Below are 23,782 nucleotides of genomic sequence, written 5' to 3' on the forward strand. Positions count from 1 at the left end.
TGGGTGGCTCAGTGGGTTAAGCCGCTGCCTTCGGCTCAGGTCATGATCTCAGGGTCCTGGGATCGAGCCCCGCATCGGGCTCTCTGCTCAGCAGGGAGCCTGCTTCCCTCTCTCTCTCTCTCTCTCTGCCTGCCTCTCCATCTACTTGTGATTTCTCTCTGTAAAATAAATAAATAAATAAAAAATCTTTAAAAAAATAAAAAAAAAATATACCTTGAGACAATTGAAAATGGAAACATAATATTTCCAAATCTTTGGAATACAAAGCAAAAGCAGTTCTAAGAGGGAAGTTTATAGTGTTACAGACCTACCTCAACAACAAGAAAATATCAAACAATCTAAACTTTCATGTCAACAAACTACAAAAAGGAAAACAAATTAAGCCCAAAGATAGCAGAGAGGAAAAAAAAATGAATATTAGAATAGAAATAAAAGAATAGAGACAAGAAAAGCAATAGAAAAAAATCAATGAAGCCAAGAGGTGGTTATTTGAAAAGATAAAACTGATACACCTTCAGCTTGATTAAGAAAAAAAGAGAGAAGTCACAAATAAATCAAATCAGAAATAAAAAAGGACACATGACAATTTTTGTTATTGCATAAATACAAAAGATGATAAAAGGCTGCTAAGGAAAATCATATGCCAACAAACTGGATAATCTAGAAGAAATAAATAAATTCCTAGAAACATACATCCTTTAAACAATGAATCATGAAGAAACAGAAAATCTGAATAGACCTGTAATAAATATGCAAGGGGAGGTGAACCATGAGAGACTATGGACTCTGAAAAACAATCTGAGGGGTTTGAAGTGGTGGGGGGGTGGGAGGTTGGGATACCAGGTGGTGGGTATTATAGAGGGCACGGCTTGCATGGAGCACTGGGTGTGGTGAAAAAATAATGAATAATGTTTTTCTGAAAATAAATAAATTGAAAAAAAACATGGAGACTAGTAAGTAATCAAAAACCTCCCAATAAAATCCAAAAATAAAATAGCTTCAGTAGTGAGTTCTACCAAACAAAGAATTAATACCAATACTAATTAAACTCTTCTCAAAAAATGAAGGGGGAAAATTTTAAACTCATTTTATAAAGCCAGCATTATCCTAATATCAAAGGCAGAAAAACAAAATTACAGGTCAGTATCCCTGATGAACAATGATGAAAAAATCCTCACCAAATTCCTAGTAAACTGAATTCAACAATACATTAAAAGGTTCATGTACCATAATCAAGTGGGACTTACCCCTGGGATGCAAGGATGTTTTGATGCATGCAAATCAATAATATAATATGTTCAACACACTAACAAAATAAAGGATAAAAACCAGGTGATCATATCAATAGGCACAGCAAAATAATTTGACAGAATTCAATATTTTTTCATGATAAAAAACACTCAACAAGCTTGGTATAGATAGAATGTACCTCAATAAAGGCTATATATAGTAAGCACACAATTAACATCATGCTCAGTAGAGACAAGGTGAAAGCTTTCCCTCCAAGATCAGGAAGAAGACCAGGATTCCCACCTTTACCACTTATAGTCAACAAAGTACTGGTTTTCTTAGGGCAGTAAACAAGTAAAAGAAATAAAAGGCATCAAATTTGGAAAGGAAAAAGTAAAATTATCTCTCTTTGCAGATGACATGATCCTATATGTATAAGACCCTAAAGACTATACACATAAACATTTTTTTAAAACTAATAAATGAATTCAGCAAAGTTGCAGCATACAAAACCAACAAATAAAAATCAATCATAGTTCAGACACTAATAATGATTTATCCAAAAAGGAAATTAAGAAAATCTACCCACTTAGAATAGAATTAAAAAGGGTAAAATACTTAGGAATAAACTTGATCAAGGACGTAAAAGACTTATACATTGACTATTTTAAAAAAAACATTAATGAAGGAAATTAAAGGAGGAAAAAAATGCCAAAAACAACTTGCTTTGATGGATTAAAAGACTTAATATTGTTAAAATGTCTACAGTACTCAAAGCAGTCTATAGCTTCAACAGGAATGCCACCAAAATTCCGCTGGCATTTTTTACAGAAATTAAAAAATAATCCTAAAATTCATATGAACCACAAAGACCCAGAACACCAGAATGGTCTCAAGAATTAGAATAAAGCTAGAGGCATCACACTTTTTGATTGGAAATACATTACAAGCATACAATAATTAAAACAGAACCGTCCTGTCATAAAGAGACATAGAAACCACTGGAATACAATAAAGCCCCCAGACATAAATACATGAATATATGATCAATTGATCTTTGACAAGGGCTCCAAGAACACACAATGAGGAATAAATAATCTCTTCAACAAATGATGCTGGGAAAAGAGGGTATCCACATGCAGAAGAATGAAATTGGATTCCTACCTTACACCATGAACAAAAATAAACTCAAAATGGATTAAAAACATATGTAAGACATGGTACTCTTAAACTCCTACAAGAAAAGTTAAGCCTAAAGCCTCTTGATATTAGTGCAAGGCAATGATTTCTTAGATATGACATCAAAAGTGCAGAGAAACAAAAGCAAAAAAATAGACAAGTGGGACAAAATAAAACTAAAACCTTCTGCACAGCTAAATAAAAAGTCAAAAAAATGAAAAAACAACTTATGGAACAGGAGAAAATCTTTACAAACCATACATCTGATAATTACCTTGAAAAAAATATAAGGAATTTCTACAAGTCAATAGCAAAAAACTAAATAATCTGATTAAAAAGGGGCAAAAGACTTAACTAAATATTTTTTCCAAGGACATCATATAGAATAGAAAGTGAACATCATTAATTATACAGAAATGCAAATCAGAACTACAATGAGATACCACTTCACAACTTTTAGGATGGCCATTGAAAAAAAAATGATAAGAAGTGTTAGTGAAGTTGCAGAAAAAATGGAACTCTTACACGCTGTTGGAAATGTAAAATGGTGCACCAGCTATGGAGAACAGTATTATGAGTCCTAAAAAAATTAAAAATGGAACTACCATATGCTCTAGAAATTCCAGTTCTGGGTATATTGCCAATAGAATTGAAATCAGGATCTTAAAGATATATTTGCACTCCCAATTTTCCCAGCAGCACTGTTCACAACAGCCAAGATAAGGAAGAAACCTAAATGTTCATTGATGTGTGCATGGATAAGGAAAATGTGGTATAAGTAAATAAGCCATTTGCAGAAGGAAAATCCTGCATGATTCCACTTATATGAGATATGTGAAATAGTCAAATGCATAAAAGCAGAGAATATAATAGTGGTTACCAGGAGCCGGAGGATGGGGGAAATGCTAAGTTGTTACTAAATGGGCAGAAAATTCTGTTATACAAGATGAACAAATTCTAGGAGTCTGCTGAATAATATGGTATTATGTATTTCAAAATTTAAGAGTAGATCTCAAGTTAAGTTCTTACCACAAAAACAAAGACCAAACGCACACATACAAAATCAAGAGGACACAAGGAAACTCTGGGAAATGCTGAATATGTCCATTACCTTGATTGTGGTTAATGGCATCAGGAGTCCTTGCATATGTCTAAACTCATCAAATTGTACACATTAAGTGTGTTTAATTCTTTGTATACCACTTATACATCAGTAAAGTTGCTCTTTAAAAAAATAGCCTAAGAACTTATATAGCTGTAAACAAAAGAAAAGCGATGAGTGTTTAAATAACTAAGGTATATATTCATCAATCAAGATTAGTAAGTTACTTCTAAGAAAAGCGCTGCTTAACCACAAATCCTAACTAAGTGGCCATCTTCTTCAATGTTTGGAATTTTATTCTCTGTTTCACATCACAGTCCCAGGAATATGAGTTTCCATGCAGCACTGTATCCTCATCACAAAGAATTGTTGCTATTTCTGCTGGCCATATCCCAGCTCATTTAGTGATTTTTTTTCCTCCACTGAATCATAACGAATAATGAAGTGTGTTCTCTGTGCTCCACCTACCTATCTTCTGTTCCAAAACCAAAAATACAAACCTACATACACTTCTAAATATCTTATGGTGGATTTTATTTAGAATTCTCTACCAGAATGTTAATACTTACATTCTTCATTCTTAAAAATTTTTTTCCAATGCCCAAACTGGTAATTTCTCCTAAAACTGGACAGAAAACCATTACATTATTTTAGTATTACCAAAAATAGTGTTTAGCATCATATGTAAAATCACTCAAAACATTGTGAGTTTTTATTACTTTGGTTGCTCTGAAAACATTCAGAAAGAAAAGGGTAAGGCCCCAAAAGGAAATCAGACTAAAAACTAAGAATCTATTTATCATAACTTGGGAGTCTGAGTTAACCATGTTTGCAGAAAATTGATAATTCTTAGTCATTCAAAGATTTGAGCCACCAGTCAAGAACACTGACAGAGAAACATAAAGAGTTCCTGGTCTTCAAAGAGTAGAGTGATGTCTTAGGAAACACAATGACGCCATTTCTGTAATGTAAATAGCATGTAAGACCAACCCCTGGTAACCACAGCAAAAACAGAAAACTTCCATTTACAGGATAGTATTGAATCAGAAAAAGATTCAAAAGAAATAAATATTCCAAAGTTAACACTGCCCACATTTGTCATCTAAGTTACACTTCCCTACTCCATTGTTTATCTTATTATCTACACCTGTCTTATCAACAAGAATATACACTTTGTTGTATTGAGTGATAAGAAGATGAAACTCATGGCAAAGTTTTAAAATACATATATTCATGCAAGTTAAGCAAATCCTTGACTGTGAAGGGCAATTTTGGACCCAAATCAGCCAAGCTGGTCAGATTTTCATTTAAACTCTTAGCTGGTTGGCAGAAAACAGATTAAGAATTTATGTTTGGGGTAATGAATTCATTTTCACATGGTGGATGGTAGAGGTACTGTCCCTTGGAATCCACTGCTACTCTATTTGTTGGCCTGAGAAAAGCACAGCATAGTTTCTTGCAGATGCTCATTCAACTCAATTACAAGTCTTGGAGAAAAAAGACACTTTCCCTTGCAGAGATTCATTTCTAGTTTCTAGCAACTCTTGGTCTCAGGGTTGTTGATTCATGCCCTATGCTGGGTATGGAGATTACTTTCAAAAATTTTAAAAAATAACTACCTAAATAAACATCCAAAGGCAGTGCTACAAACCCAAGATTAGACTGGTAATTTTCCAATTTAACTTCATAGATGTTCTAAGTCCTTAAGTGAGACACAGTATTCTTAATGGAGTAAAATTAAACTTCAAATTTCCAAGATAGATTCATTGTCTTTTCACCAGATACATTAATTAAAGGAATACTTCCATGGGAGCTAAGAACCTAACATTCTTGACTTATGAAGTATTAAAAGTCCAAGGCTTATATACCCCTAGGGGAATAAATATTCTCTGGAAACTGCACTAAATAGGCATTGTTTTCTTAAGCCCGATCATTATATGGATATGGATTGGAAACCTGTTTGTTGTCTTGGTTATGAACTGAAGATGTACTTCTATCCCAAAAGGGCCCCTTCTAGAGTTGTCCTCAAATCAGTATGACTGAAAATTCTTCAAGATACTGAGAAGTAATAAATCTTTAATAATATTTCCAGTAATTGATGCAGTTTAGTTAATTAAATTCAGTGGGTATTTCATGACAAGAATGCACTTCAGTGTGGAGTGCAGATAGGTAGAGGGGGAAAAAAGCCTATAATCAGATATGAAGAAAAAAATGGCAGTTCAAGTTTTTAGTTACTTTAATGGGGATGGTCTTTTTTTTCTCAAGATTTTATTTTTAAGTAATCTCTATACCCTGTGGGGCTCAAACTCACAACCCCAAGACCAAGAGTTGCACACTCTACCAACTAAGCCAGCCAGGCAACCCAGGATGGTTATTCTAATGAATATTTCAATATTCATTTTTCTCCTGTCATACTTTTGGCATGTTATTATGAAGAAGAAGTTTATAGCCATCATATGAGTCAATGACAGATCCATCTTTCCCACATAAGGTCAAGCGTTCAGTTTCTAAAACCCTTAAATGGTAATAAAGCTCTGAGGTTTTCTTCAGGTTTAAGCAATCCAGAAACTGGTAGGAGAAATGAAAATAATTTGACTGAAATTTTTATTGCCCCAGTGGGAGGGAAATACAAATGACTCAACTACTTTAATAAGGTTAAAGAATCATTTAAAGAATCTTCATGATTCATTTGCATTTATTTTTGCTATCATGAAACCACTCAAAATCTGTTTCCCAACGGAAAGACAGAAATGATAACAGGGAGGATATACCAGAATATAAATATCACTACTGGGAAAATTATTGTTTAAAGCAGAGCAGGACAGGGTTTTCTCAGTGGCTCAGTCAATTGAGTAGACATCCGACTCTTGACTATGGCTCAGGCCATGATTTCAGGGTCGTCAGATCCAGCCCTAGCCAAGGGCTCCATGCTCAGTGGAGAATCTGTTTCTCTTCTTCTCCCTCTGTCCCTGCCCTCACATGCACTCTCAAATGAACAAATAAATCTTTTTTTAAAAAATTAAAAAAATAAAGCAAAGCAGGACATAAATTTTAGACAGTAAATGGTAGACTCATGTTGATGTTTTCATTTTATGGCAACCACGCACATCGGTTAGCTAAAGTGAAATTCATTTCTCCTTACAAGATGGTAAGTTACCTCTGAAACAACCTGTAGTTTCTTATAAATAGGACACTGTAAAGTATTTTTAACTTGAGAAATAAATGTATTTTTTCTCTAATTCAGTTAGGAGATTAAAAATAAACTGTTTTTTATTTGTTCTCTTCTTCTTATTTTGGTTGTATCAATGCACCATTAAGATCTAATGACTGTGATGACTACAAAAGTACCTAATTTAACAGTTTGTTTCATGGAGCACTGGGTGTGGTGAAAAAATAATGAATACTGTTTTTCTAAAAATAAATAAATTTTTTAAAAAAAGTTTGTTTCAACATATGTATTTACAAGCAGGGAACAGAGTTTACAGGTGAGATGCTCTGACTTTCAATGGTCCTTGTAAGAGATCTTGACAGAACATAGTCATTTCCTTTTGGACATCAAATTATAGGAGTGGAAATTCCTGCTCATGGATACTTCAAGTTTATCCCCAAAATACTGCTGAAAATGACCAGCCTCCATATGCTCCTTGAAATTTCTATTAACTAAAAAAAAACAGATGGAAAGGTATTTGACAAGGAAAACACTGGAGATTATTCTAGCTCCATTAAACTAAAAATAATTAAATATATTTGCATGTTGCCTGGGATTTTTTTAAATAATTCTATTTTTTCCAATATACCTTCAATTTGGATACTTCCCAAAAGAAAATTTCCCAAATGTAGCAGAGTAGTAGTGGGCAAGGAAATAAGCAGAGAAGAAAATGACTGCTGTGTTGTGGCCAGTCTAGACCTGCGCTTTCCCAATTCTCAGGCTATCTTTTATCTCCTCAAATTCTTTTTATATACATCAAAAAGACATTCTGAGGGCTTCACATTTCTCAGGAACACAAAAAATCTGGCATTTGGCAGTGAGTTCACCAAATAAAACATGGACCAGAAATGCCCTTCCAGTTCTCTCTTGCTCTTCTGACCCATTCTCCTCTCCTGCCTGTTGTGTCTCACATCTGCACCTAGGCTCCTTTTCAACTCCTCCAGGCCCCTCACCATGATTTCTCAATTTTATTATTTCTCATATTCTGCCCCCAAGACTTCACTCAGACTCTTGCTCTCATCTCCTTGCCTGGACAACACAGGGATGAGTGACTGGACCCTGGTTGTTCTGTTTTCAATTTTCCAGCTCAGAGAATTCTCAATTGTGATACAACCTCTGAGACAGGAAAGCTGGCTGAAAGCTTGTTATGCCAAGTGTGGTCTGAGGATCAACAGCATAGGCACCTCCTGGGAGCTTGTTAGGAATACAGACTCAGACGTCACTTCAGGCCTGCTGAATCTGAATCTGTTTATCTGAGTTGTAACAAGAATTCCAAGGTGGCTCTGTGTATACATTAAGTCTGAGAAGCACTGAGCTAGATCACTGGTCCACAAAATTATTTTTCGGCTTTATTGAGATATAATGAACATATTATATAAATTTAAGGTATACAGTGTGATGATCTGATACATGGTTATATTGAGAAATATTTACTATAATAAGGTTAGCTAACACATCCTTCACCTAATTACCATTTTACTGTTTCTAATATGGTGAGAACACTAAAGCTCTACTCTTATGCACACACAGCCATGCAGGCCAGTAATATATGTTGTGACCAGCTCAGACCCATGAGCCTCTGTGGGGGACCCTAGCTATCAGCCTACACTTGTGAGGTTAATGGGGCTAGCTAACAGTGAGCACACAGCAGTGGAGGTTAGTGATGGGAGCTGAGGTCAGCAGTATGCAAGTATACAACCACAGAGGCTAACTGCAGGTATGTGCAGCAGTGAAGGCCAGTGACAGGAGTCAGGGCCAAATCTGAGTCTACCTGCAGGCGAGTATAGTAGTGCAGGCTAGTGACAGGAGTCAGGGCCAGATGGAGATCCATGAACAGCTATGGGAATCTTGGCTGTCAGGATGCATTCATGTGACTACAGGGACTATCCGCAGGCCCATGCACAGCAATGAGGGTCCACTGTGTGGGCCTAGATGGCATCTTGCACGTGTACAGGTGTAGAGGCTACAGCTGGCTGCCAGTGGAAGCCTAGATTCCAGCAGGAGGGGGAGGACAGGGAACAGAGAGGGACTCAGCTGGCATTTACAAATGCCAAAACCTGTGGAACAAAAAGATCAGTGGTGGAATATGCAAGCAGTTTGTGATTGTTGTCTTAGCCATTGGCTTCCTCGATGGCAAACGCTGTTGGGGTCCTTTGCAAAAGAGTCAGCTGGGATCCATCACAAGGTATTTAGTGATGATAGCTGGGGAGGTCTGCAGCAACTGCAATGTCTGCTGAGGTCCTCAGGGGCAAGGCTACCAGGATCCTCTGCAGAACAGGTGACTAAGAACCATAGTCACTCCCACCATGTGACTGATACTGGTAGCCCTTGCCGTTTCTCCTAATTCCAAGCTGTATCTACTTGTCTCAACTTTGCCAATCTCTGAGTAGGGTGAAACTGAAGAGGGTCCTTCATGCAGTGCCCCCAAAAGGCAGAGGAAGCTGGTCACTCGCCCTTATCCAACTACCAACAATAGCCAAATTATGGAAAGAGCCAAAATGGGGATGCCTGGGTGGCTCAGTTGGTTAAGCGACTGCCTTCGGCTCAGGTCATGATCCTCCTGGGATCGAGTCCCATATTGAGCTCCTTGCTCCACGAGGAGCCTGCTTCTCCCTCTGCCTCTGCCTGCCACTCTGCCTGCCTGTGCTCTCTCTCTCTTACTCAAATAAATAAAGAAAATCTTTAAAAAAAAAAAAGAGCCAAAATGTCCATTGACTGGTGAATAGATAAAGATGAAGTGGAGTGTGTGTGTGTGTGTGTGTGTGTGTGTATATATATATATATATATATATATATATATATATATCATGATGGAATATTACACAACCATCAAAAAGAATGAAATCTTAGGGCACCTGGGTGGCTCAGTGGGTTAAAGCCTCTGCCTTCGGCTCTGGTCGTGATCCCAGGGTCCTGGGATCAAGCCCTGCATCGGGCTTTCTGCTCAGCAGGGAGCCTGCTTTCCCCTCTCTCTCTCTCTGACTGCCTCTCTGCCTACTTGTGATCTCTGTCTGTCAAATAAATAAATAAAATATTAAAAAAAGAATGAAATCTTGCCATTAGCAACAATGTGCATAGAACTAAGGGAATTATGCTAAGTGAAATAAGTGAGTCAGAGAAAGACAAATACCATATGATTTCACTCATGTGGAATTTGAGACTCAAAACAGATGAACATAGAGAAAGGGAAAGAAAAATAAAATAAGATAAAGCCAGAGAGGCAGGTAAACCATGAAAGATACTTAACTATAGAGGACAAAGTGGGGGCTGCTGGAGGGGAGATGGGTGGGGGGGATGAGCTAAATGGGTGACAGGCATTAATGAGGGCACATGCTGTGATGAGCACTGGATGTTATAAGCAAGTGATAAATCACTAAATCCTACTTCTGAAACCAAGACTACACTATACGTAAACTGGTTTGAATTTAAACAGAATCTTGGGAAACAAAAAGGAATTGTCTTGACTCTTTTAGAGTCCTGCACTTTCCATCTTAATTTTTACTCAACTTTACAGCTCTATGAAAATAATTTGTTAGAATTTACTTTGGAATCATTTTGAATTTATGGATTAATTTGAAGAATAATTGACACTTGAAAATATTATGTCCTTTCCTTATTTGATTTCTAATCCTGCTAAATAATTCTATTTAATGTAGCTTTATCCTTTCCTATAGGATTTAAGTAAAATAATTGAAAGAGAGACTCATTGTGGTTTTGAAACTAGATTTCTAAAAATATAAAATCCACTCTTCTTCAATCACAGACTTTTTGTCATGAGACAATATATACTATAAAATACTGTGGAATTCCTTGTGGGTATAAGCTTGAACCTTGGGCCACTATGTCCCATATAGCCTACTATAAATACTTGGCTTCAGTGAGGTCTGTTACACACACAACTTAAAAGTTCCACCAATGTATGTATGACTCATGTCTTTCCAGACCATATCATGGAATGCTGCCATTTAACAGATCTAATACCTGGGATTTCACAACTCCTTGCTTGGGGCAAATCACTGTAGCTCTTGAACCTCCTTCTTACATGGCAAATACACCTTAGGGTGATTAATCATTGATGATTTTTCAAAACACTGTATATAAAAAACCTATGACATCAGGCAAATGAAGAAAAGAGATAAAATAGGAGAGGTCTTATTTGAGGATGAGGAAGAGAGATACTTTTGTTTCTACTTATAGAAGACTACCTTGGATGGGGGTAAATGTGGGATGGGAGGGACGCAGAATGGGGAGGAACAGCACAACACAGGGTTTATTGTCCTGGTGAGGGGTGAGTGCCCAACAAATGTGCAAAGAGTGAATCAGAAAGAAAATAATGAATAGCAGCAAAGCAAGCTTAGCCCCTTTTAATATTTGGTATGAACTGGTCTGCTGCAGTAGATCAAGCTCTGGGCAGCTGGGGGAAGTTCATGTCTCTGTGGCTTTGACAAGCACAGAGAGATGAGGGATTTGGGACAAGTGAGTTGCAAGCTTGGGAGAAAAGAAAAGTGGAAGACATGTTTCCAGCACATTATTTCACCCAGAATTGTAGAAACATACCTTTCTGCATCTATCATTAAAACCTTACATACCATTACTTAGTATGGAAATTCAGGGAGTTTTAAAAAGTTATACACAGGACATTAAAGTAGGCGAAACATCAATTCCGCAACGTGAATTGGAATGTGACATTGGCCTTAACGCTTCCATTTGTAAAAATACGTGCTGGGAATTTTAATCGCCACATACCATCAGAATTGATTTCTAATGTTAGCACAAGATCTATTTGTGACTTAGGTGAGCATGAAGAAGACAGAGGAGTTATTTTGTCCTTTCAGTAAGTGTCTGACCTTGATCCCCCTAATGTTGGGCTCCCAGCGAAGCTCGCTGGATTTCCCCTAAGCAGAATCAATGACTTGGAGGAGGAGGAACTTCGAGTCCTGACAGCAGCTCCTCAGTTGTCTTAAGGGCAGCATTTCATGAGCAGGTGGTGGGTCCTGTCTCCTGAAAGTGCCCCTGTGATGTGGCAGCATGTAACATCCTGATATTTCTATCCTTTCATTCCATTGTGGGTTTGCCTTTCACAAGCACTTTGTAATATTGCAAAAATGTGTTTTATAAACTCTAATAAAGTTATTGTAAAATATACTTCAATTTTAAAACTATTTAGGAATTAGTATTTCCTAAAGAGAAAAGTTGAGGATTCAGTTCCACTAGAAAGATTTAACTTAATCTCTTCTTAGGGGCAGCCATAAAGAAACTGTCTTTTCCTGGTTCACAGGTATGTGTTTTCCTCTCGATTTTCATGGACAGCTTAGGTCTGGGGGAGATGAAGTTCCCCCAGGAATGGTGATAAAGTGAAAACACCTGTGGGGCTCCCTGCAGAGCTCGCTTGTTTTTTCTTACTCTCTAGGCAGGGGCCCCTGAATACCTTTACCAGCATTCTTTCAACCCCTCATAGATTCTAGAACCTTTGTTTTCATCCATGTTTCCTAGGGAAGGGGAACAACTTGCTGCTGCCTGTCTGATTGCAAGATATGTGCCAGGAGCAGGAACTACTGCGGGGCTACAATGCTGGAAAGCAAATCTCCCGAGGTTCTTCGTTGTTACAGTGAATTAGGTTGTAATTTCCTGTGCCTTGGCACTGTGCTCTGTCCCAGGTATCACATCGTCTGAAATTTCCGTCTTCCAGGGTAACTCCACATGATTTTAGAGATGTGAATGAATTCAGATGAGTTGAGTGTTACTAAATGATGGGAACAGTGTCACAACCAAGGACAGTTGTTTCACAGACAAGGACAGTTGTTTGTCACGGCCAGGCATCATGCTAAGCACTGAACATACATTAGATCATTTCACGTGACACAGTTCTGTGAGGAGGAGATTTATGGCTACCACTTGAAAATGACAAATGCAAAACCTGAAGGTCAGAGATGTTATAAAACTTCCCAAAGTTCACACAGCTAGAGAGTCTAGAGGCTATGCCCCTACCCTCCAGTGTATGACCATATGTGTCCGTCTTACACACTGCCATAGAACCTGTCAAAGATTTCTAATACAGAATGAACTGCAGTATTTCAGAGGAGAATTTGCTCTTTCTTTCTACAGACATTTATTATGGTTACTCTTAGCCAGGCATGTCTCTGGGCACAGGAGATACAACCACAAATGAGACAGAAAAAGATTCTACCAAGCTGATGATTGTATTCTTGTGGATGGATGAAAAAAATGATTAAGTTCCTCAGTTTACCCAGTGTACATCAGTGAATTGTTTTCATGAATCAAGAAGTAATCTGGATACTGCAACTTTGGGCCATAAAACTCGGTGCCTTAATCATTAATTTCACTGTCATTACCAAAAGAACTACGTCTTATTCATGTAAGCACCCCTCTAACAGCACAGAGCCTTGATATATAGCCTCTGGTGGCTCCAAAAAATTATTTATTGAATGACAGATTATTATGGGCTTCAAACATTATGTATGGGTCTTGTGGGGGAAGATGGCAGAGTAGGAGGACCCTAAGCATACCTCGTTCCACAGATACAACTAGATAACAGTCACATCAGTATAAATAACCCAGAAAATGACTCAAAGACTGGCAGAACAAACTCTTCAGAGCTAAATGTAGAGAACAGAAGAGGGTAGGAAGGGCAGAGATGCAGTTTAGAACTAAACAGACCAGTGGGAGAGATGCTGCAGGTGGGGAGAAGGATAGAAACAAGCTCTCACACCAGGAAGCTCCTATGGGAAAGAAGAATATCCATAGAACTTGGCTCTGAAAACCAGAGGGACTAAATTTCATGAGTTCTTAAAATCAGTGTGGCTTAAAATCTGGAACCTTAAAAGATCAGTGGGCTTAGGTGTAAGGTATCAGGAAGGGCAAGAGGAAATAGAATCATTGCTCTTGAAAAAGACCCCACAAGGACAGCCCTGCTGAGATACTACATAGAAGCAGCAGTTTGAAAAACACCTGGGTTATGCAAGGGAAATTACCTTACTAATCTCACAGCACACACTGGAAGAGCAGGGATCACTGGGAGACTTCTCCAGGAACAAGGAGCTAACACTGTGTCACAGCATAAACACATGGACACCCACCAGAACCAATTCTGTGCCAACATTCCTACCTAGTTTTCTAACAATAGGCCCTGCCTCCGCATTCTCCTGCTAAAATGCCAACTCCTGCCTGGCCACCTCACAGAAGAGACCCCTGCAAATCTTGCTAATACCTGTGTTCCACCACTGTGCATTTCTGCAAACCCAACCCCTCCAACCCGTCCTTCTTTGGTCTCTGAGACTGCAGGTCCCCACCACAGAGGACCAATGCAAACCTAGCCAGTACCACACACCCCACCCCTGCATTCTCTTGCAGTTCCATGCTATTAAATCTCTGGCAAATGCTGGTCCAACCCAATTCAAGCCCAAGGTGGCTCCAGACTGGCCAAAAAATGACAAAGAGCCTAAAACCTGCCTATAACTGAAAAAGAGCCCATGTAGTTGATTGGACTAAAGACAAAAAAAGTTCTGACACAGCAGTAAGGCACACAAAACACACACTGGAGACAACTCTCAAGTGCCAGGTTTTGGTGAAAAGGGGACACTGTACCACACGACATTATAGGACTTCTTCATAAGGCTACTAATTTCAGGCGCACCTGGGTGGCTCAGTGGGTTAAGCCTCTGGGATCAAGTCCCTCATCAGGCTCTCTACTCAGCGGGGAGCTTGCTGTCCCCCACCGCCTGCCTCTCTGACTACTTGTGATCTCTGTCAAATAAATAAATAAAATCTTAAAAAAAAAAAGGCTACTACTTTTAAAAAGCAGGAGACTTAGATGACTTTCCTAACACATGGAAATGGATACAGGCAGTTAAACAAAATGAAGAGACAGAGGAATATGTCTCAAATGCAAAAACTAGACAAAATCACAGGTAGAGACATAAACAAAATGAACATAACTAATACACCTAATAGAGGATTAAAAGTAATCATAAAGATTCTCTGTGAACTTGAGAAAAGAGTGGAGGACCTCAGTAAGACCCTTTGCAAAGAGACAAAAAGACATTAAAAAGTACCAATAAGAGATGAAGAACTCAACAAATGAAGTGAAAAATACATTAGAGGGAGTAAAGAGTAGACTACCAGAAGCAGAAGCGCAGATCAGTGACCTGGAGGATGGAGTAATAAAAGGTAATCAAGCTGAACAGGACAGAGGGAAAAAAATAATAACAAATAAAAACAGACTTAGGGAACTCAGTGACACCATGAAGTGTAATAACAATTCCATTATGAGGATCCCAAAAGGAGAAGAAATAGAAAAAGGGGAAGAAAATTTATTTGTAGAAATAATAGCTAAAAACTTCCTGAATCTGGGGAGAAGAAAAAAATCTTGATCCAAGAGGCACAGAGAGCCCACAACGAAATCAATCTAGGGAAGTCCACTCCGAGACACAGAGTAACTAAAATGGCAAAAAGTAGTGAGTAAGAGAAAATTTTAAAAGCAGAAAGAGAAAAGGAAACAGTGACATAAAAGGGAAACCCCATAAGGCTATCAGTGGATTCTTTAAGGAGAAACATTGCAGGCCAGAAGGGAGTGTCACAATATATTCAAAGTGCTAAAAGAAAAAAAAAACAAACCTGCAGTAAAGACTACTCTATCCAGCAAGGCTATCATTCAGAGGAGAAGGACAGATAAAGAGTTTCTCAGACAAAAACAAAAACAAAACAAAAACAAAACAAAACAAAAGAAATTCATGACCACTAAACCAGCCCTACAAGAAATGGTAAACAAGACTCTTAGAGTGAAAAGAAAGAACATAAGCAACAGTAAGAAAAGTAGGAAACACAAACACAGTAAAAATAAATATTACCTGTAAAAATCACACAGGGGACTCACAAAATAAAAGGATGTAAAGTATGACACCATACACCTACAATGTGCAGGGTGGGTGGTGAGGGGTGGTGGATAGGAGTAAAAAGTGGGTTCAAACTTATGTGATCATTAGCTTAATATAGACTACTATGTGCACAAGATATTATGTACAAACTTAATCGTAACTACAAATCAAAACCCAGTCATCAATATACAAAAAATAAAGAGAAAGGAATCCAAGTATATCACTAAAGAAAGCCAGCAAACCATGAAAGAAGAGAGCAAGAGACAAAAGGAAATATAAGAACTACAAGAAACCCACAAAACAAGTAACAAAATGGCAACAGACATAACTATAAATAATAACTATTTATAACAATAAATAATTACTATAACTATATATAAATAATTACTATAACTATAGTATATACATAACTATAAATAATTACTTTGGGGGCACCAGGCTGGCTCAGTCAGTTGAACATGTGACTCTTGATCTTAGGGTTATGGGTTTGAGCCCCATGCTGGGTGTATAGATTACTCAATAAAAATAAAATAATAAAATAAAAGATAAAATAAAAATAAATGGATTAAACTCTTCAATCAAAAGACACAGGGTGACAGAATGGATACAAAAGCAAGACCCATCTATATGCTGCCTATAAGAGGCTCATTTCAGACCTAAAGACACATGCAGATTAAAAGTGAAGGGATGGAAAACCATTAGTCATGTAAATGAATGTGAAAAGAAAGTTGGGATAGCAATACATATATATCAGACAAAACGGACTTTAAAAAAAGCGACAAAGAAGGAGACTATATAATCATAAAGGGAACAATCCAACAAGAAGACATAACAATTGGATATATTTATACTCTGAATATGGGTGCACCCAAATACATAAAATAGCTAAAAACAAATATGAAGCAAGTAACCAATACTAATACAATAAGAGTAGGGAACATTAATACCCCATTTATATCAATGGATAGATTAGCCAAACAAAATCAACAAAGAAACAGTGGTTTTGAATGACACATTGGACCAGATGGATCTAACAAATATATTCAGAACATTCCATCCCCAAACAGCAGAATATATATTCTTCTCAAGTGAACATGGAACACTGTCCAGAATAGTTCACATATTAGGCCATCAAACAATTTTCAATAAATTTAAAAGCATCAAAGTGATACGATGCATCATTTCAGACCATGATACTATGAAACTTGAATTCAACCATAATAACAAGTCTGGAAAGAAAACAAATACATGGAGTTAAAATAACTTACTACTAAACAATGAATGGGTCAACCAAGAAATAAAAAATGAAATAAAAAATAATGGAGTCAAATGATAATGAAAATATAATGGCCCAAGATAGTCAGGATTCAGAAAAAGCTATTCTAAAAGGGAAGTTTATAGCAATACAGGCCTAAGTCAAGAAGCAAGAAAAATCTCAAACAACCTAAATTTGCACCTAAAGGAGTTAGGAAAATAAGAACATACACAACCCAAAAGCAGAAGAAGGAAGGAAACAATAAAGATTAAAGCAGAAATAAATGAAATAGAAACTAAAAAACAATAGAACAGATCAATGAAAACAGGAGTTCATTTTATGAAAAGAACAATAAAATTAATAAACCTTTAGCCAGAATCATCAAAAGTAAAGTAAGACAACCCAAATATCCAAAACCAGAAATGAGAGAGGAGAAATAACAACTGACACCACAGAAGTACAAAGGATTATAATATTATGAAAAAATATATGGTCATAAAGTAGACAATTTAGAAAAAATGGATACAATCCTAGAAATATATAACCTTCCATATCTGAATCAGGGAGAAATAGAAAACTTGAACAGACTGATTACCAGCAATGAAACTGAATCAGTAATGAATAAACTGCCAACAAATGAAAGTCCAGGACTAGAGAGCTGCATAGATGATTTCTATCAAACATTCAAAGATGAGTTAATATGTATTCTTCTCAAACTATTCCCAAAATATAGAAGGGGAAGGAAAGCTTTCAAATTCATTCTATGAGGGCAGCAGTATCTGGATGCCAAAACCAGATAAAGACACTACAAAAAGAAAGAATTATAAGCCACTATCTCTGATGAACATATATGCAAAAATCCTCAACAAGTCATATCCAACAAAGCATTAAAAAGTCATTCATCATAGGCAAGTGGGGTTTATTCCAGGGATGCAAGTGTCATTTAATATTTCCATATCAATCAACATGTTCCATCACTTCACCAAGAGAAACAATAAAAACCATATGATCATTTCAATAGATGCAGAAACAGCATTTCACAAGGTACAACATATATTCATGATAAAATCCTTCAACAAAGTAGGTTTAGAGGGAATATACCTCAATATAATAAAGGCCATCTATGAAAAACCCACAGCAAACATCATACTGAATGGGGAAAACAGAGATCTTTTCCTCTAGGATCAGGAACAAGACAAGGATGTCCACTCTCACCACTTATATTCAACATAGCACTGGAAGTCCTTGCCATAGCAATCAAACAACAAAAAGAAATAAAAGGCATTCAAACTGGTAAAGAAGGTGTAAAACTTTCACTATTTGCAGAAGAATCATGTATTCTAGAAAACCTTAGAGACTCCATCAAAAAACTACTACAACTGATAAATAAATTCTGTTAAGGTTGCAGGATACAAAGGCTATATACAGAAATCCACTGCATTTCTATACACTAATAATGAAGGAGCAGAAAGAGAAATTAGGTAAACAATTCTACTTAAAATTGCACCAAAAATAGTAAAATACCTGGGAAGAAACTTTATGAAGGAGATGAAAGATCTGTACTCTGAAAATTATGAAACACTGATTAATAAAACTGAAGACAACAAAAAGCAAATGAAAGAAGTACCATGCTCATGGATTGGAAAAACAAATATGTTAAAATATCCATTCTACCCAAAGCAATCTACACATTTAATGCAATCCTTATCAAAATACCTATAGCATTTTTCACAGAAATAGAACAAATAATTTTAAAACTCACATGGAAAAATAAAAGACCCTATATAACTAAAGTAATCTTGAAAAAGAACAAAACTGCAGGTATCACAATCCTAGACTTCAAGATACACTACAAAACTATGGTAACCAGAGTAGTATGGTACTGACACAAAAACAGAAACATAAATCAGTGGAACAGAACAGAAAGCCCAGAAATAAACCCACAATTATATGGCCAATTAATTTTTGACAAAGGAGGCAAGAATATGCAATGGGAAAAAGACAGTCTCTTCAACAAATGGTGTTAGGAAAATTGGACAGTTACATGCAAAAGAATGAGACTGGACCAGTTTCTTATACCATACACAAAAATAAACTTAAATGTAAGGCCTAAAAGCACAATGATCCTACAAGAGACCACAGGCAGTAACTTCTCTAACACCAGACATAGCAACATTTTTCTACGCATGTTTCCTGAAGCAAGGTAAGCAAAGGCAAAAATAAACTGTTGGGATTAAATAAAAATAAAGAGCTTCTGCATGGCAAAGGAAACAATCAATAAAACTAAAAGACAACCTAAGGAAGGGAGAAGAAGTCATTTGCAAATGCAAATGACATATCCAGTAAAGGCTGAGTGTCCAAAATAAATAAAGAACTTACATAACTCAGCAACCAAAGGCAAGTAATGTAATGAAAAATGGGCAGAAGACATGAAAAGACATTTCTTCAAAGAAAGCATTCTGGGGCGCCTGGGTAGCTCCGTGGATTAAAGCCTCTGCCTTGGGCTCAGGTCATGATCCCAGGGTCCTGGGATTGAGCCCCACATTGGGCTCTCTGCTCCGCAGGGAGCCTGCTTCCTCCTCTCTCTCTCTCTGCCTGCCTCTCTGCCCACTTGTGATCTCTGTCAAATGAATAAATAAAAAATCTTAAAAAAAAAAAGAAAGAAAGCATCCAGATAGCCAACAGACAGGTGAAAAGAGGCTCAACATCATTGATAATCAGGGAAATACAAATCAAAACCACAATGAGATATCACCTCACACCTGTCAAAATGGCTAGTATAAAAAAGACATGAAAAAACAAGCTTTGGCGACAATATGGAGAGAAAGGAACCCTCATTCACTGTTGGTGGTAATGTGAACCCATGCAGCCACTGTGGGAGACAGTAAGGATGTAAGAGCCTCAAAAAATTAAAAATAGATCTACTCTACAATCCAGTAATCACATTACTGGGCATTTATCTGAAGTATACAAAAACACTAATTTGAAGGGCTATATGCACCCTATGTTTATTACAGCATGATATATAATAGCAAAACCATGGAAGTAGCTCAAGTGTCCATAGATAGATAATGGATAGAGAAAATGTGGTATATATACGCAACAGAATATTATTCAGCCATAAAAAGAATGAAATCTTATAATGTGCAACAACATGGGTGGATCTAGAGAGTATAATGCTAAGAGAAACAAGCCAGTCAGAGATAGACAAATATATGATTTCACTCAAAGAGGAATACGAAACAATACAGAAAACAAAGGGAAAAAAAAAAGAGAGAGAATCCAAAAAACAGACTCTTTACTATAGAGAACAAACAGATGGTTATCAGAGTGGAGGTGGGTTGGGGTATGGGTGAAATAGGTGAAGGGTATTAAGAGTACACTTATCTTGATGAGCACTGAGTAATGTATAGAATTGCTGAGTCACTATATTGTACCCCTGAAACTAATATAATACTGCATGTTAACTATACTGGAATTTCTTTAAAAACCCAAAAGAATTCTCTCTGGTAATGATTTTTTCCTATAAAATTGATAAGGAATTCTTTTAAAAAAATTTTCTATGATTCTGGGGTTTGATAAAAAAAGATGCCAATTTGTTCTTGTGAGTAATATAAACCATGTATAATTCTTAATAATGGACCATGTGTTTTTGAAGAAGTTTTGAGAAGTTTTATAGACGGTCTTGATCACAAACATGGAATTTCAAGGCAGTACAATGTCTAAATAAATGCTGGATTAACAAAAGTATGTCCTACTTTTTATTATTTAAAAATACTTTGATTTTAATTTTTCAGTGAAAAAACTAACAGCATTCATGAAGCACTTTAGTGTTTTGGTTTTAGCATTTTATGTAGAGACTTTACTGTCTAAAATCTCTTTTTTCATTTCTTTGCAACTTACTTATTGATAGTTATTACTCTTCTCTTCATTGAACCTGAAACACTCCCATAAGGAGGGAAATTATTTTCCATGGCTTCATTCCATTTTACATTTTGGATGTTTTGAAAGGTAATACTGTTATCTGTTCTCATCAAATAACAAATGACTGCAGTCAAACACTAGACAAATTGCATGCCAGCCAATGTCAGTGGGGGACACCATGTCAGAAGTGAAGTCAGTCAAGGAAGGCTGGTGGAAGACACGGGCCCAGAGAAAGGCAGGCTGGCTCCACCTTCTCTTCAGAGCAGGTCTCAGCAGGGAGTTAGTCACATGGACAGGAAAACAGACTCAGTTTTTAAGGATGTAGACTTTTAGAGCTGGAAGACATCTCACTAAGGAAATAGAACACTTTGCCTGAAGCCAGTCAGTTGTTCTTCCAGCTCATTCATTCATTCATCTCTTCATGCGATGAACTGACCAGGGAGTAGATGAGTTGTCGTAGTCTTTGGTATCAAAGGAGCCTCTTACCTTTGTAAGATGGCCGGTGTACTCTGGGTTGAGGAAGTCCAAGACTAAATGCTGCAGAGTGCCAGGAGGTGATGAGGAGGGAGTGACTCATTACCAAGGATGTGGGTGGCTCAGAGAGTAGACTGTACTAGAGCACAAGAGAAAGGATCCTAACAACTGGACCCAGCAAACTATATTTTGTCCTGATTTCTCACCCAGAAAAACCCAAAAACAAAGAAATAAAGAAAAAAATGCAACATATTTTACTTAGAGCTAAATGAATATTACAAATTTAATCATTAATGAATGTTACAAATTTAATCACTGTGATCAGGAGTGTGCAGAGGGAAAAAAGAAAAACCTGCATACATAGAACTGATGAATTGTTGAACACTACATCAAAAACTAATTATGTACTATACACTGGTTAACTGAACATAATAAATAAAAATTGTTAACAATTTTTCCTAAAAAATAAAAAAAGAATCACAGAATCATAGAATCATGGCTGCAGACTTTCTCACATCCCTTGGAATGTAAGGCCTGGAAAGATAAAATATATCTTATTAATAAAAAGAGGGAAATTTACCAAAAACATTTCTTACTTTCAGAAAATCTTACATTCCTATCAAAGCACTGAACCTAAAATGGTAAGGGTATGGGGCTCAGGTAAAAGGATTTTAATCCCACAATAGGAAATCCTGCCTTCTCCTGGGACATTCTATAATCTCTGAGGTTGTATCTACGTTCAGTTTATCCCTCCGATGTGTGATACAATTCCAACAGAAGTCACTAGATAGGACTGAGTAATATTAGGCCACTAGAATTCTCAAAAAGATCAATAACATTTATTAATAACCTAAGCTGTTAATAACCTTTAAAAATAGCCTTTAAAATTATTTATATTCCCCCTCCTCCTTATTTTAACCAATTTTTTTAAAAAGGCTTTATTTATTTGACAGTGAGAGAGAGAGAGAGAGAGAGAGAGAGAGAGAGACAGCATGAGCAGAGAGCCTGATGTGGTGCTTGATCCCAGGACCCTGGGATCATGACCTGAGCCAAAGGCAGATGCCTAACAGACTGAGCCACCCAGGCACCTCTCCTTTTAACCTCTATTAGAAGTACTTTCAAGTGCCACTGATCTACTACTCAAAAGCATATAATGCTTCCTAGACAATCTTTTTTTTTTTTAGTATTTTTTAAAGATTGTTTTTATTTATTTGAGAGAAAGAGAGACAGGGAAAGAGCACACATGTACATGTGCACAAGTTGAGGGAGGGGCAGAGGGAGAGGGAGAAGCAGACTCTAGAGCAGGGAGCCTAACACAGGGCTCAATTCCAGGACCCTGAGATCACGACTTGAACTGAACACAGATGCTTAACTGACTGAGACACCCAGGTGCCCCTTTCCTAGATAGTTTTATGGGCAAAAGAATTTTTAAGTCTTTTCTAAAATTTAATTTCGTTATAAAATTCATAAAACTGATTTATAAGATACCTAAATAAATACATATTTAAATTATCTATGCCTGTCCTCATAGCAAACCACTATAATTTTAATTTAATTTAATTTTTTTGTTTGTTTTTAGAGATGGGAAAGAGGGGCAGAGGGAGAGGGAAAGAGAGAATTTTGGGGCTTGATCTCATAACCCTGAGATCAGGACCTGAGCCAAACTCAAGAGTCAGATGCTTAACCAACTGAAACACCCACGTGCCCCTCAATTTTAATTTTAAATGTTATTTAATGACTATAAATATATCTTTAATATCATAGGCCCTGCTGTAATTTAAACAGGAATCCTTTGGCCTAGAAATAAACCCACACCTATAAGGTCAATTAGTCTATTACAAAGAAGGCCCATAATATAGAATGGGGAAGAAACAGTGTGGTTTTTTTTTTATTTTTAATTAATTTATTTTTATTTAACTTCAATTAGCATATAATGTATTAATGGTTTCAAAGGTAGAGGTCAGTGATTCATCAGTTTTATATAACACCCGGTACTCATATATCACATGCCCTCCATAATACCCATCACCCAGTTACCCCATCCCCACATCCCTCTCCCTTCCAGCAACCATCAGAATGTTTCTTATGCTTAAGAGTCACTTGTGGTTTCTCTCCCTCTCTGATTTTGTCTTGTTTTATTTTTTTCCTCTCTTGCCCTATGATCCTCTGTTTTCTTTTTTTTTTTCCAATTTATTTATTTTCAGAAAAACAGTATTCATTATTTTTTCACCACACCCAGTGCTCCATGCAAGCCGTGCCCTCTATAATACCCACCACCTGGTACCCCAACCTCCCACCCCCCCGCCACTTCAAACCCCTCAGACTGTTTTTCAGAGTCCATAGTCTCTCATGGTTCACTTCCCCTTCCAATTCACCCAAATTCCCTACTCCTCTCTAACGCCCCTTGTCCTCCATGCTATTTGTTATGCTCCACAAATAAGTGAAACCATATGATAATTGACTTTCTCTGCTTGACTGATTTCACTCAGCATAATCTCTTCCAGTCCCGTCCATGT

This window comes from Neovison vison, chromosome X, assembly GCF_020171115.1.
Source record: "Neovison vison isolate M4711 chromosome X, ASM_NN_V1, whole genome shotgun sequence".
Lineage (NCBI taxonomy): Eukaryota > Metazoa > Chordata > Mammalia > Carnivora > Mustelidae > Neogale > Neogale vison.